The sequence below is a fragment of the Myotis lucifugus genome, unplaced genomic scaffold (genome assembly GCF_000147115.1).
Source record: "Myotis lucifugus unplaced genomic scaffold, Myoluc2.0 scaffold_17, whole genome shotgun sequence".
NCBI classification, from domain to species: Eukaryota; Metazoa; Chordata; class Mammalia; order Chiroptera; family Vespertilionidae; genus Myotis; species Myotis lucifugus.
The window spans coordinates 8,182,783-8,198,221 of record NW_005871065.1 but is presented as its reverse complement, the minus strand read 5'-3'; the positions used below and the strand labels follow the sequence as shown (position 1 = coordinate 8,198,221).

The 15,439-nt window shown below is 40.3% G+C and overlaps 1 protein-coding gene across 1 annotated transcript in view; it reads left to right on the top strand.

Annotated features, from left to right (window-relative positions):
- Positions 1-15,439, top strand: part of SNTB1 (syntrophin beta 1) — a 193,201-nt gene that overhangs the window by 134,196 nt on the left and 43,566 nt on the right.

Here is a 15,439-nt window from a genome sequence, read left to right as displayed (position 1 = left end):
TGGAAGATAGTAAAACTCACTTTGCGGTGATCTCCTGGGAGTTAGCCCTTCTGTTCATTTCAAAGCATTGAGCCTTTGCCATTGTCCCTATACCTGATTGCTGTCCCTTGAACTTGACCTTGAGTGCTCAGGAACACTGAGCTTTTGGGACAGCTTGACCTCCCAGTGACTCACATTCTAATAGGCGGTAAATGGGAATAATGATTGTCACAATAACAGCTTTCCTGCCAGGGAACCATGTCATCTGAGAAGCCCCAGTCAAATGGCACTTGAAAATAATACTTGAACACAGAGTTCGGCTGTTTTCCACCATTGTTCTTTGTTTGTACCAGTTCATGCGTGGGGCTCAGCCACACAGTTCAACACTCAGTGAACTGTTTGGTTTGGTATTGTCCCATCTCTCACAGATTTCAAAGGACTAAAGGGACAGTGCAGGTTGTAGGAGCTCTGAAATCATAATAAACAGAAACCACACATTTCTCCTTAGACTACCTTCTAAGTAACTGAGGTGGTCTCAACTCTCAAAGATCCTTTTCTTTCATCTCTTTCAATGTAAAATACATTTAAAATCATTACTGTTTGGATAGTTGAAAATTGTATTGGGTCAATATTAATGATATTGAAAATTTGTCCTTAGGTTCCATTTTCTCACTTATAAATGATCTTCTATTCCTTTTGCTCATCCCAAATTATCAGTAGAGACATTATTTGGCATTTCCATGGTGCAGTAATAAAGGTGCATAAAAAGCTCTTCCTGTTTTTAGAATATTTCTTTTCTTTTGATATCGTTTCAGTTAATCATTACTAGATGTTTCTTTAAATTGTATTATGCATTGTATCCATAAAAGAAATAATAACTTATCATAGACAGTTATCAGAAGCAAGACTATCTTTTATTGCCTTCATCTTCAAAACTTCTCAAACAGTTACCACAGATCAAGTTTGCGGGAACCAACTCAAACTAGAATTTTTTTCTGAATAAACATTTAATACTGAATCCTAGTGTGGAGACATATGAGTGTTTTTTAGCAAAATGTTACAATGAATGGCAAACCCTCAATACTGTGACTTTCTTATATTATCACAAATATCAGCAAATTTGCTTGGTATTTAGAAAAAATATAAAGTATGATCCTATACTTCAGCTGCAGTTTACCGTAAGTTGATGTCCTTTGTCTTTTCCTATACTGTTAACCTTTGATTTTATAGATTAATAACAGTAGCTCTGGAACAAGATTTGTACATATTATATTTAATTTTGAGCTTTTAGAACTGGCATTTACATGAACTAAAATGATATGAAACAACAACTTCTTTTGAAATCCTATTAAGTACAAATCCTAAAACCTCATCTATACTACACAGGGGGAAACTTTTTATTAGCATTATTCTTCTCTGTGAGATGGTCTGGGGACTGGAAGAATGGCTCCCGCAAAATGGCTAGTTCTTGAGTCAACAGGGAGAGTTCAGTGCACTCCAAGGGAGGACAAGGAGCCGGAGGGGGGGAAAGTGAAAGTAATGGATTAATATAGCTCATAGGGAAGGCAGGCCATAGACTTGTCTAAAGGGAGGTGATGGTTCATTCAGGAGGAAGGTGACAAGCAAGTCTAGCATCTTGGATGACATCCACTTATGGAAGATTTTGAAAGCTGGACAGATGGTTTGATTTTGATTTGGTGGCCAGTAGGGAACCTTCATATGCAAAAGCAGAGAGAAGGAAACTTAGGGGTGATTGCTCTGGGTGGAGTGTTCGTGTCCCCCAAGACCCACATGTTGAAGTCCTAATCCTTAATGTGATGGTATTTAGAGGTGAGGTCTTTGGGAGGTAATTAGATTTAGATGAAGTCATAAGAGTAGAGTGCCCATAATGGGATTGGTGCCCTTATAGGGAATGAAGAGACCAGGGCGCTCTCTGTCCACCATATAAGGATACAACAAGAGGGTAGCTTTCTACAAACCAGGAAGGGGGCCCTCACAAGGATCCATGTTAGACTTCAAGCCTCCAAAATTGTGAGAAATAAATGTTTGTTGTTTAAGCCACCCAGTCTATGGTAATCTCCTATAGCAACCTGAACTAAGGCAGTAACTTAACCCAACCTCTTCTCTCTAAAAAGAAGGAATCTGGGCCCAGAGGATGAAGGCACTTTATCTAAAGTTACACTCTAAATAAAAATACAGAAATAATTAGAGAGAGGGACCATGCTGTGATATCATTATTCCTTTTCTTTAACTCAAAAGAATTTCCTGGAGCTCATTCACTGCAATGTTTTATTCTTTCCTTGAACTCTAGTAACCGTTCTCTGCACTCCCTACAGTATCAAGGTCAGTGTTGGGCTAGTGGCCTTTGAACTGGGGCCATATTCCTGTCTTTGACTTCCTGCTTCTGTCAACTACACACAGTGGTGTGTCCTGTACTGCTTTCTCCTGTCAGTGCCCTCACTATAGAAGGGCCAGGTGCCCAATATAAAGTCTTCCCCATTAACATCCCTGATCTGTAATCCCTACCCTGAATTATTAAATACAGCATGTCTCAAACACACTTTTTATCATTGTCCTTAATTTAATCTTTTTACAGTTACCATTAAGTTGTTTAAACTGTCTGGGTACAGAAAAAAGAAAGATAAATGAAGCCCTGACTCTCTTGCTACCTAGAAAAATAATAAACAGGGACGTGGCAGAATTGCTGGATTGGTTTGTGCTTGGTTCATCAGGCATTGCCTTTGCTTAACCTTGTTATCTCAACTTGCAAACTGTTTCTTGTCAGAGTAAAAGCACAACACCACAAAACAACAAAAACCAGTTGGAAGCTCTGAGATGCAAGTTCAGTTCTCAGCTTTCCTCATATCTACTTCAGATTCTTTCAAAGGAGAGCATTTATATCACTGTGCCTAAGAGGATATTGTTGGAGGAAAGGAAGCTGGTAATTAGTACTTATGATGTGCCTGGTCTGTTTCAGGCCATGTGCTGTAATCATCTCTGACCTATGAGGTAAGCTTGGAGAAATCGAGTTACTTTGCTAACATCACTCCTCTAGCAAGTGGCTGAACAGAGTTTGAGCCCTTCTTTCAAACTCCCAAGCCCAGAATGTTCCACTAAGGTGCAGAGCCCAGGGATTATGTGGCCCTATGAGTGAGGGGCCCCAGAATCCAGTGTTGGAGCAATATCATAGTTTCAGAGCTAAGAGACCTATCAGAAACACTCAAAATCCTTTATTTGACTTTATGGAAATAAGGGGTGTGTTCACCAGTTGGGGCTGGTATAACACCATAGACTAGGTGGCTTGCACAGAAATGTATTTCTCCCAGGTCTGGGGGCTGGATATCAGATTGAGATGCCAGGGTGGTGAGGTTCTGGTGGAAGCCCTCTTCCTGGTTCACAGAGAGCCTTCTTCTCGTGGTGTCCTCACATGGCAGAGAGAAAGGGCCAGCTCTCCTCTTCTTATAAGGACACTAATCCCATGGTGGGGGCTCTTCCTTTATGGCCTAATTACCTCCCAAAGGTCCCACCTCCAAATACCATCACATTGGAGCTTCAACATATGAATTTTGGTGGGACACAAGCATTTAGTCTACAGTGGGCAGAATTTACACACCAGCACTGACAGTGTGTAAAAATCTTTTACTAAAATATTTACTCTTCTATCCACATCCATTTCAATCTTCAACTGCTCTCCTTCCTCCCATGACACAAATCAAAGAGAAGAGGTCCTCTCCTCTGTTCTTCCGCCTATTATTGACTATGCCAATCAATTGAACCTCTGGCTAGATCCATCCCTCCATATCCCCCACAACAATCCTCTACATTTATTTTATATTGTGAAGCCCAAAGAACAGGTCCTACAAAGACTGAAATCATCTTCAATAACATAGGTTAGGGGAAGACTAGATAATAAACACACACACACACACACACACACACACACACACACACATACCACATACACAGCTGGCCATATTTTGCATGTTTCCATGTTTTAATTAGATAACACCAGTCTCTTAACATGGTTCCTATTCCATTTACCATGATATATTAACTGTGATTAAATTTCATAAAGTAAAAACTTTGCTGCAAGCCCGAGTCCACACCTCACTATGTAAACAGCAGATGTACATTCTGACCAGTGGCCAGTCAGGTCACTTCTTTCAAAGCCTGTCTCTGGTTCGTCACTGTGTGTCTGTTAATCAATTTACAGACAGACAGCAAAGTGAGTGGTTGTATTTCCTTCTGTCTCCAATGGATAAATCTATGTGGCATTGTACAAGAATGGATGATAGAGACGGGGAACTGTCCAAGAAAGATGAAATGTATCTGGAATTATAGAAGAGCTGACCATGGGAATGTAGACACTGATACTCTTCAAGAGCCTCCTAATTTATAACCTGCAGAACGTGGTGAAGGGCAACTTCTAAACATAGATGAAGAGGGAAGGATGAAGATGCCCCAGAAGAAGTGATGCCCATGGCAAACGTCACATGAAAGGACCTCTTAGAGATATTTCACATCATTGAAAGTACAGAGTAGAAACTGTCTCTTGCTGATGCAAACTTAGAAAGGAGGATGACAACTTTCCCAGGCCTAGAAAAGATGCTTGCTCTGTAGCGTAAGTTATGAGGAGCAGGTGACCAGCACGGTTCAGACTATGCTTGAGAAGGTTTGGACAAGGAAATAAGGCAGTTAATTCTCCACCTTTTTAATGTTTTAAATTATAGATTATAGTACTAAATAAACATTAGTGTTACTCTTTCACTTTCCTGTGCATTGATAACTGACAGTAAAACAATTTTAATGTTTTAATAAACATTTTCAAAGGCCACAGAACAATATTAATTTCTCCCACTGATTGGTAAGATGACATAGTATGGTTTTAGCTTGCACCATCATTTTTATTGTCCAGCACTACTGTGCAAAGGCAGGACTGCTACCTCCACCTCTCTCTTTATCTCTTGTCTATCTATTCACTCTCTCCCTCCACCTCTCTCTCTCTCTCTCTCTCTCTCTCTCCTTTCTCTTTCTCTTTCTCTCTCTCTCTCCTCATCTATGTATATATCTTTTCCTTTATCTGCCCATTCATTTCTCTTACCATCCATATCTATGTATCCATTCATCCATCTAGGCATATCTATATTTATTTATCTCTATTCACCCATCTCTATTAACATATATATCTATCAACATATCTATTCATATCCATGTATCTATTTTCTGTATTCTCACATAATTCACTAGACTATTATGAATTTTAGACTCAGTAATAGCAATTTATTTATCCCAAAAGAATTCCAGCTAAATATAACCAACCCAGTAATTTCATACTCTGGCTACATTGCCCACCTGCAGCAGAAGAGTCCCAAGTGTAAATGTAAAGTAGCCCTGGCCTGAGTAAAACAGGCTGCTGGTAATCAAGACCTCGGCAGTGTAATTAATGGAATGATATTTCTGGAGCCTCCAAATATATCAGCTCCACCATCTGCCTACAAATCACCCAAGTAGGAAATCCCCACCGCTTCTTCCAGGGAGAAAATAGTCTCTGAGCTGAGGGAACACCAACCTGATAAACAGAAATAGAACCACTGTCCAGGCTACCCTGAATTGCATCATCTCTAAATCAAGACTCTTTGCTCTGCTGGGAAACACAGGCTGTTAATGCAATTAAGTGCTAATAAGTCTGCTGTGTGGCTTTAAAAGGCAGTCATCAAGTTCCTGAGTGCGTCACCTCTGAGATGGGGCAAGACCCAGGAAAACCTGGCAGTAGTTTGCTTATCTTTCTGCTAAGTGTTTAAAGTAAATGCGCCAATGTGAATATAATTCAGATTCCCCCATCTTGCAGTCTCTCCAGTAAAAACTGGGATTTAACATTGGGATGGATGGGTGGGTAGTTGGCAGCAGCAGCCATAATGAAAACACGAAAATATGCCCATTTTTTTTACATGACTTCACAGTGCAATTTAGTTATGTGAGTCATTCTCACCAAGGTGGAAACGTCAGAGCTGCCCATGGAGGAGAGACAGGGACACGTACATTTTGTTTTTGTAAGCGGATTCCCATTTACAAATGGGCCTGATTCGGTTTCTTTGGAGAAGATTGTAGGACCTGAGATAAAAAGTTCTCTGTGCCTGGTTGTATGGCTAGCAGACTTTGCTAAACTTTATTTTATTGGTCATTATACATTGCCCTTTCTTTATGAGATAGATAATCCATTGATGAATGTATTTGAAGTCTTTAGAGGCCCAGTCTGAGATGGGGGCTTCTCAGGGAGGACTCTGTTAACAGATAAACTGAGGTATATTGAAAATCTTGAGTTTGGGCAAAAATGGACTCCAATTGGGTAGCACTAAACAGGAAGTTAGCATGGACAGGAGCTCAAATAGAAAAAATGCAGAAGCAAAGTTAGGAAAGTATTGATTGGCTGTAGCTTAAAGCCTAATCAGCTGTTTATGGTGGGTTGTCCTTGGTTTTGTTTTGCAACCTTATCGCATTTATAGGCTTAGAATTGTCAGCTGCCATGACATCGGACCCACCTGAGTATAATGGCCTCTTGATTGAATTAACCCAGCAACTCTTAGGAGAAACCTGTAAGGAAGTGAGAGAAGCAGCATAGCAGCATAGACAGGGAGGCCACTAGGCATAGAAGTGGTATCAGCTAAAATCTAGCCTCAGCCCAATCCCACAAGGAGCTCAGCCTGTGGATGGCAGCACAGAGCTCTCCAACCTCAAGCCAAGGCAGTCAGCATTTGGTGCCCCCATAAGTCAGCCATTAGTTTCGGACCACTCCCATCAGCCAAGGGCAATTCTTTAGAGAAGGAGAACGGTTAACCTGTGATCAGTCAATATCCACATGAGGTGAGGGTTGGATGCACCCACCTAGTTCAGGGAATTTTGGCAGAGGACCAACAACATCTACTAAAATCACTGGTGTGTTTACGTCAGGGGAGGATAATTCCAGCAGATTTCATGGGACTTTAAGTGGCAGAAAGACAAAGATATCTCTGTGACGTGCACATGGTTACATCCACCAACTACAAGTTTACTTTTAGTGACAACTGTATTCAAATTTTAGTACCTCACCCTGGTACTTACTCACTCCTTCCTCCCTCACACCATGAACTATTTTTTAAGGCTTTGAAATTCTCTTTGCATTGTTACAATTTTGGCTTGGACCTTTTACTCTAACAGGACTAGGTTGCCATATTACAAATGCCATACAAAGTAACACATTTCATTTTTCCATCTTGAAACTCCTTCAAGTTGGTATTTTCAGGACCTATAAACTGAATCAATTCCCTGGTTTATCAAGTGAGTAAATTTGAAATTCTTTATATTGATTTGATTGAGAATTAGGGAAAGAAATATAGGTGTATCTAGAGTTCTAGAATCTGAGTTAAGAACATCCATATTTATATATGGTCTGTGTTGAGAAAGAAGTGGGGGTCTTCATGGAGCCATAGAGGTCAAGCAGAACTCTCAGAATTAATCCTACTCACATCCCTTTCTAATGAGTTGGGAGAGGCCCTGAAATATTCCTTGATCCATTTTAACATACAGGTTGTAACCTTCCAGAGAAAAGAGATGACTTAGGTCTATAACTCCAGTGCCTAGGCAGTGTCTGGGAAATAGTAGGTGGGCAGTCTAAGTTTATCTAATGAATAACTCAGTGGGCCAGTGGTGTCAACCAGAACTTGTAGACACTGCAACACATTTTCTGGGAATAGATTACAGTTTTACATTATGTGTTCAGAGTGGTCAGGTCCAGGCACCTGACCCTCATTTCTTTGTTCCAAGCAATCATCCTTTCACATAACAACTCTCAGGCCATGAACTTGGTGTAGCTCAGGGATCCTTACTTGAAAATGTCAAGTGTCTCAATTTGAGTCAGGTGCAGGGTAGGTGTGATGGACTTTGAGTGGCTGTTCTTTATTTTCAATCAAGTTATCATTCTTTTTAATGAAAAGAACACTAGATTAGAAATCAGAAAATGTGGCTTCTAAGCCCAGTTGCTCTGTTGCTAGTTGCTTTGTTGTCCCAGTAACACAGCTCAGATACATGTCCACTTATTCCATGAGCATTAAGTACCATAGATTGCTATAAGAGCTTTAAGCTAGAACAGGGGTCCTCAAACTATGGCCCGCGGGCCACATGCAAATACAAATATTGTATTTGTTCCCATTTTGTTTTTTTACTTCAAAATAAGATATGTGCAGTGTGCATAGGAATTTGTTCATAGTTTTTTTTTTTAAACTATAGTCCGGCCCTCCAACGGTCTGAGGGACAGTGAACTGGCCCCCTGTTTAAAAAGTTTGAGGACCCCTGAGCTAGAATATACAGAAAAAAAACAATAAAATATGAATTGGCAACTTTATGTCACTTGACCATAGTCAGGCAGCTAGTTTACATTAGGTATGAGACTAAAACTCATGTGTCTGTGATCTCCAGGGCATAATACCGAGGTGGACCTGACTATGCTTATCTATACTAATAATCGATAAATATGTAAATTTACTATCCCGCTGAAATGCCCACAGCAAATCAGGAGTGAGTATGCAAATTAACCCGACAAAGATGGCAGGCCTGTGGGAAGCACGCATGCACGCAGGCACTGAGCGGCTGGGGGCGGGACACCCGCCTGCCCACTGCGTAGCCGGGGCGACACTGCAGGCATCCCCGGGACCCTGCCCACTCTGAGCCTGTGGCCAGCACGTTCCGGCGCCAAGCGGCTGGGGTCCCAGGGACACCACTGGAGTGTCTGGTCCTGTCAGCCTGGCCTGAGGGCGGCTGGAATCCCTAGTTCTTTTGGTTTCTACAAGCCCTGGACTGGAAGTGGAAACCAAGAGCGTGGGGAGAACCAGTAATTCTGGGAATCATAGTTCTAGTGGCAGCCCCTGGACCAGAAGTGGAAGCCCAGAGCGTGGGGAGCACCAGGAATGCTGGGAATCGTAGTTCTGGTGGCAGACGTGTTGCAGGATCTCCTGGACACTAGAGCAAAGTGAGCCTGGAGCAAGTTACTGTTGTGGGTGGGAGATGGAGGGAAAGCAAAGGTGAGAGACATAAATAAAGTCAGAGTGTCGAGGAAAAATTAAAAGGAAGATATCCTGCAACTTCTAGGAAATCTCCACCAATGAAGCAAAGAAAAAAAAAAGACCTCTACTATTCTGTGAGCAACAAACCAAAGTGGGTTGGGGTCTCAGACAATTCACTCATATGATTGCAAAGACAGACAGAAACTCCTGGATTGGAGAGGGCTCCCCTGAGGGCTCCCAGATTGGAGAGGGTGCAGGTTGGGCTGAGGGACCTACCCCCCCATGCACGAATTTCATGCACTGGGCCCCTAGTATAGCATTATAAGAACTATTCAGAATTATGCAAATATCTGATCCTTTCATTGCTGTTGCACCACTGGGAAACTGGTGGACTACTGGTCTAGAACTCTGCTGAGAACAAAGTTAGGGATAGGTATTGGGAGTACCGTGTAGAGAGGGAGAGTCAACGAGTGGAAGAGATCTCTAGGAAAGTAAGAAGAAAGAATTAGTAAAGAGTGAATCCTTGGGAGCATTAGTAGGAGGGACAAGTTGGGATTGGAGTTGGTTCCTGGTTATAATTACCCATTGGCTAAGGCCCCTGTTGCCCTAAGTAAAACTGACATTTTCCTCCTTTCCTGAAAGACTTCTAAAATAGCACTGGCAATACTTATCATTGCACTTATTTGCCAAACAACTTAATTATGGTTCCAAAACATGTGGCTGTATAGTTCACTTACCTCTCTCCTACCTCTCTCACCTCTCTACCTCCCCACTCCTCGCTATTTGTTCTCTCAGTCTCTGCTCTGCATACAGACTAAATCTTGTATAAATTATGGCTTGTCTGATTCTTCTTAGTTGGGTTTCCTAGACTCTTTGCTATAACTCCTTTTCCCTAGTTTGTTGTCTACTGGCAGGGCTTCTCTCTGCTCAATTGCACCTCCACTAATGGGAATGAAAAAAGGAGAAATCTAAATCACCCAAATTGGATTCTTGTCAGAGGCATTGGGAAAAAGTGTGTCGGGGGACTCCATCGGTGATGATGGAGCAGGTAGGCATGTCTGTGCTTCCCAAGAACTTCAGATGAACATTAACTTCTGTATACCCAGATCTCCCAACACAGACACACAACACACACCAAGACGCTCTGCAGTCAATAGCAGTCAGTCAGCGATTTTCTTTTTCTTTTTCTTTTTTTAATATATTTTATTGATTTTTTACAGAGAGGAAGGGAGAGAGATAGAGAGTCAGAAACATCGATGAGAGAGAAACATCGATCAGCTGCCTCCTGCACATCTCCTACTGGGGATGTGCCCGTAACCCAGGTACATGCCCTTCACCGGAATCGAACCTGGGACCTTTCAGTCCGCAGGCCGACGCTCAATCCACTGAGCCAAACTGGTTTCGGCGAGTCAGCGATTTTCAACCGATATGCCGCAAGAGTTTTAAAACATGCAATACATGAGTGTTTAGGTAGGGGCACTGACCTCTTTTCCCTTAGATTGTCAAATAAAAAAAGAACAACAGCCAACACAACAAAAGCCGTCCAGTGTGAATACCCTATCTTGAACCGTAAATACATAGGTCATATACTAGAGTTGCAACTTATTGGTCACACCACATAATAAGGTAGCATCTGATTAATTCTTGGTACCAGAAATCCTTATATACAAGTATAAGCACCTGATTTTGTTTTAAAGTCACTTCGGACCAAAAAGGAATAGGTAATAATAATTATTATTATTTTGTAAATCTGTCAAATCTGCACAAAATATATTTTTGGAGTGCTGCAGAATTTTAATAATTAACTTATGTGTGCCATGAGATGGAACAGTTTGAAAATCATTGGTCTAGGGGTAAATATCCAAAATATATAAAGCACTATTACAACTCAATATAAAAAAATAATTTGATTTAAAAAATGGGCAGAGGACCTGAAAAGGCAGTTTTCCAAAGAAGACATACAGATGGCCAACAACAGACACACGAAAAGATGCTCAATGTCACTAATCATGCAAATCAAAACCACAATGAGATATCTCCTCACACCTGTCAGAAAGGTTATTATTTAAAAATGAGTAAATAGCAAGTGTTGGCAAGGATGTGGAAAAAGGGTACTTTTGTACACTGTTGGTGGGAGTGTAAATTGATGCAACATTATGGGAAATGGTAGGTTTGAGGAGGTTCTTCAAAAAATTAAAATGAACTACCATACAATTTAGCAATTCCATTTCTCAGTATGTATCTTAAGAAATATAGAACATATACAGCCCTATGTTTATTGCAGCATCATTTACAATAGCTAAGATATGGAAGCATTCTAAATGTCCATCGATACGTGAATGGATAAAGAAACGGTACATATACACAACAGAATATTATGAAGCGATAAAAAAGAATGAAATATTGCCATTTCTGACAACATGGATGGACCTAGAGAGTATTATACTAAGATAAATAAGACAGAGAAAGACAAATACTTACGCATGGAATCTAAAAAATAATAAGAAAATGAATGAACAAACAAAACAGAAACTGACTCATAAACACAGAGAATAAACTAATGATTGCCAGAGGACAAGGGGTGGGGGACTCTCAAAATAGGTGAAGGGGATTAAGAAGTACAAACTGCCACTTATAAAAACAGTCATGGAATATAAAGTATAGCATAGAGAATTCAGTCAAAAATATTTTAATAACTCTGTGTGGTGACTAGACTTACCATGATGATCATTTCATAAGGTATGTAAATGTTGAATCACTGTTTTATATCTGAAACTAATATAATATTGTATGACAACTATACAGTAACTTTTTTTAAAAAGTGGAAAGATTTAAGTAGATCATATGTTATCCATTGCTTAATTTCACAGCAAAAGTCCATATATAAAGTAGCATATTACGTGATGCCTAGAAAGATGTTGTAAGTCAAAGTTATGTAAATAAGATCTCATTATAAACAGTACATACATGTACAATTCATATAGATGTATAATTTTAACTAAAACCTTATTAAACTTGTAGAAGTAATCCCATATTTAATCAACTATTACTTATTAAAACATCTCTTTAAAGTTTATATAAACTTGATTAAGTAAAGTAATTGTAACTAAACGTATAAACATGAATTTTAAGCAAAGGCATAAAATAATATACTCATGATTCTTATTTTCCATTTCACTGAGATTAGAAGTTGAAGGAATAAGTAGGAATTTAGGATTCATGATAATTTTGTAGAAACCAACCCATAGACTTGTATTTTGTTGTTTTCTCCATTTTATGTTTAAACTTTTCTTGTAACAAACAAGGACCTTAATAATAGCTGGGAGGCATTCAAGTTTCTGGAAGCTTCACCCTAGACCAGCCGTGGGCAAACTACGGCCCGCGGGCCGGATCCGGCCCGTTTGAAATGAATAAAACTAAAAAAAAAAAGACCGTACCCTTTTATGTAATGATGTTTACTTTGAATTTATATTAGTTCACACAAACACTCCATCTATGCTTTTGTTCCGGCCCTCCGGTCCAGTTTAAAAACCCATTGTGGCCCTCGAGTCAAAAAGTTTGCCCACCCCTGCCCTAGACCCTGATATTATTCTGAGAAAGTGGACCTTAAAGTGTAGGAGTCAACTTCACCTGGTACGCGTTATTTCATCATTTGATCCATTCCCACATTGTTTTTCCTCCATTTCAAGCTTCAAGGTTTTAGATTGAATAAAACTAGGTTGAAAGGTAGTTTTATCCAGAACTCAATAGCCATAAGTTCAGAATAGAACTGTCACAGGAAATTTGTTTTTTACTTTTCCATCATCTTTTAGGGGTTGCATGTCTTTTTTATTATAAATAATCAAGTGATTTTTAAACAACAAATGTATGATTGGTTATTGGCTTGTTCATTTGAGAAACTTTATTGAGCACCTATAATTCCTTCACTCAGTCAGTAAAGGACTGCTGAGTACATACAACACGCCAGGCAGGTTTAAGTACTGGGGATATGACAGTAAGCAGCCAGACAGGTTCCTTGCTGCATTGGAGCTGACATTTTAGCAGGGGAGATGGATAATATAAAGAGAAACACAAAATTCAGATAGTGAGAAGTGCTAGAAAGGGAATGAGAGATGTTGATGTAAGGGACTGACTAGGGAAGTGATTTTAGATTAATTATTTATAATGGGCAAGGCAGTGGACCAGAAATACCAAGATATTCTCAAGGAATTCACTAACACACGGAGAAGACAGACACGGAAACTAAGAATTTCAAATATAGATCCACCCCTGCTATAATTTCTCTATTAAATCCTATAAAGGCTCATAGGAAGGAATCAGCTAACTTGGCCTACGAGGATAAGAAAGGTATTAAGCTGAATCTTAAACATCAGGTAGAAAAAGATCAGGTATCAGGAATACCATGTGCAAAGGTTTAGGCGCCAAATGCATGACCTCATTTAAGACCAGCCATTCATCTTGGGTGGCTAGAACACACAATATATCTATTTTCAGGTGATACTGCCTTTCTTAGCAACCCCTTAGGCAATTGTACCTTCACTCAGATGCTGCTGTATTGCATTTTTAGAATTGCCTTCCAAGACAATTTCTAAGCAATGTATGAAAATCAACTTTAGAGTCACATGGGCATCCCCCTTGGTCCAACTGCATTCTATTTTTCACTTTCACCCTGATTGGCTCAGCTCAGCATCCTCACCCCCTGTAGACAATAACTCCAGCCTCTCCAGAGCTAGGTACCTGGAGGTGAGTTTTGAGCCTCAGAGTATTTGGGCATGCTGTTGTGCCAACTAAGGCTGACCACTAGGGGCGCCACATCCAAACTGCGGGAGGAAGGTGAATGCCTTAAAAAAATTTTTAACGCCATAAATTCTTGATGGAAAACAATTCAACATTTTTTTGAGTGCTTCCCACTGGGCAAGGTGCTCTATTCTACTTTACTATTAGTTCTAGTGAGTTTTACATATTCAGTCTATCTTTGCCCAGTATATGTCAGTCTGTGAGCTCATGACTATTTTAGAGACCTGAAGCATATTGCTTCTTATGAACTATAGTCTAGGACTTTATGTATTGTACCAAATTCATTTATAAGTGAACAGTCTAATCTCTCTTCCACAAAAATGTTCTTCTTTGATATCCCAACTCAAAGAACTACACAAGTTATAATAAACAATTGTCTTGATCAGTGTGGGCTGCTCTAAGAAAATACCACAGAAATGTATTAATGACAGAAATGGTTTTCTCACAGTTCTGGAGGCTGGAAGTCCAAGGTCAGGGTGCTAGCATGCTCGGGTGAGGGCTGTCTTCAGGACTGTGGACTTCTCGCTGTGGCCTCACGCGGGGGAAAGGGCGAGAAAGCTTTATAGGATCTCCTTTATAATATCACTGATTACCTTCATGTGGGTTCTGCCCTCACGTTTTAATCACCTCCCTAAGGCCCCGCCTCCTAATACCATCCCTTTAGGCATTTGATTTTCAACATATGAATTGGGGGATAACAACACTCAGACCATAGCAACAATGAAATATTTGCTTAGTGCTTTATAGAGTGGTTTCATATGCATTATGTCCTTTAACACTCCTGAGAACACACTGATTCTAATCTACACCGTTGAACTCCCAGAGCCCAGCTGAGTCCTATTGATGAGTGAGCACGTGCCTGGGCACAGGTTGTGTGCCCAGTTGAAAGGGGTGGGCCACCTGTTCTGCAAGAGCCACATCCCACTTCAGGAAGAACACAGGCACCAGCAGAGGTGTCCTGCATGCCTCATGGTTGTCACGGTGCAAAGCGCTTACTGGGATTTTGCCAAAAAAAAAAGGTGCGATTATTGAGAATAAAAACTACTCTTTGAATTGTGCTGACAAGACAGCTGATCCTCAGTGTGGGTATGATTAGTTTGACCTTTTGTTTTTAAGTAGTTTTATGAAAATGTGAGCACTGCATGCTCTGTCATTTTAAACACGGCGGTATTTTTTTTTCCTATTCAAACCAGTCCCATAAAAAGCAAGCAAATTTTAAGTACCCATGATGGGTCGGGTCATCATCTCTAAAATCACTAACAGCTGGTAGTCTCTGACCTCATTGTTTTACCCATAAATAAAAGAGAAACTGTTAGTAATAGCATGGCAGTCCTACCCATATGGCCTATTAAATAATTACCTTGAACTATGACAGACCTGGAAGTCTGAGGAAGCCTTTCTTTCCTAATACACTTTTCCCCGGGGTTGTTGTCCTCCAAGAAAAGGAGATGGGAGGTATGTGAGCAGCCTTTGTGAGCCAAAGAAGGCATTCCCGGGGAGGATTTGAGATGCTCTGCTCTGGGATGAATAGTTAGTTTTTCAAGGGCTATTTATTATTGCATTCAGTTAAGAAAGAAATTGGTGGGAAGGAAAGAAGAAAACAGGAAGGAGGAAGGGAGAAGGAAGGA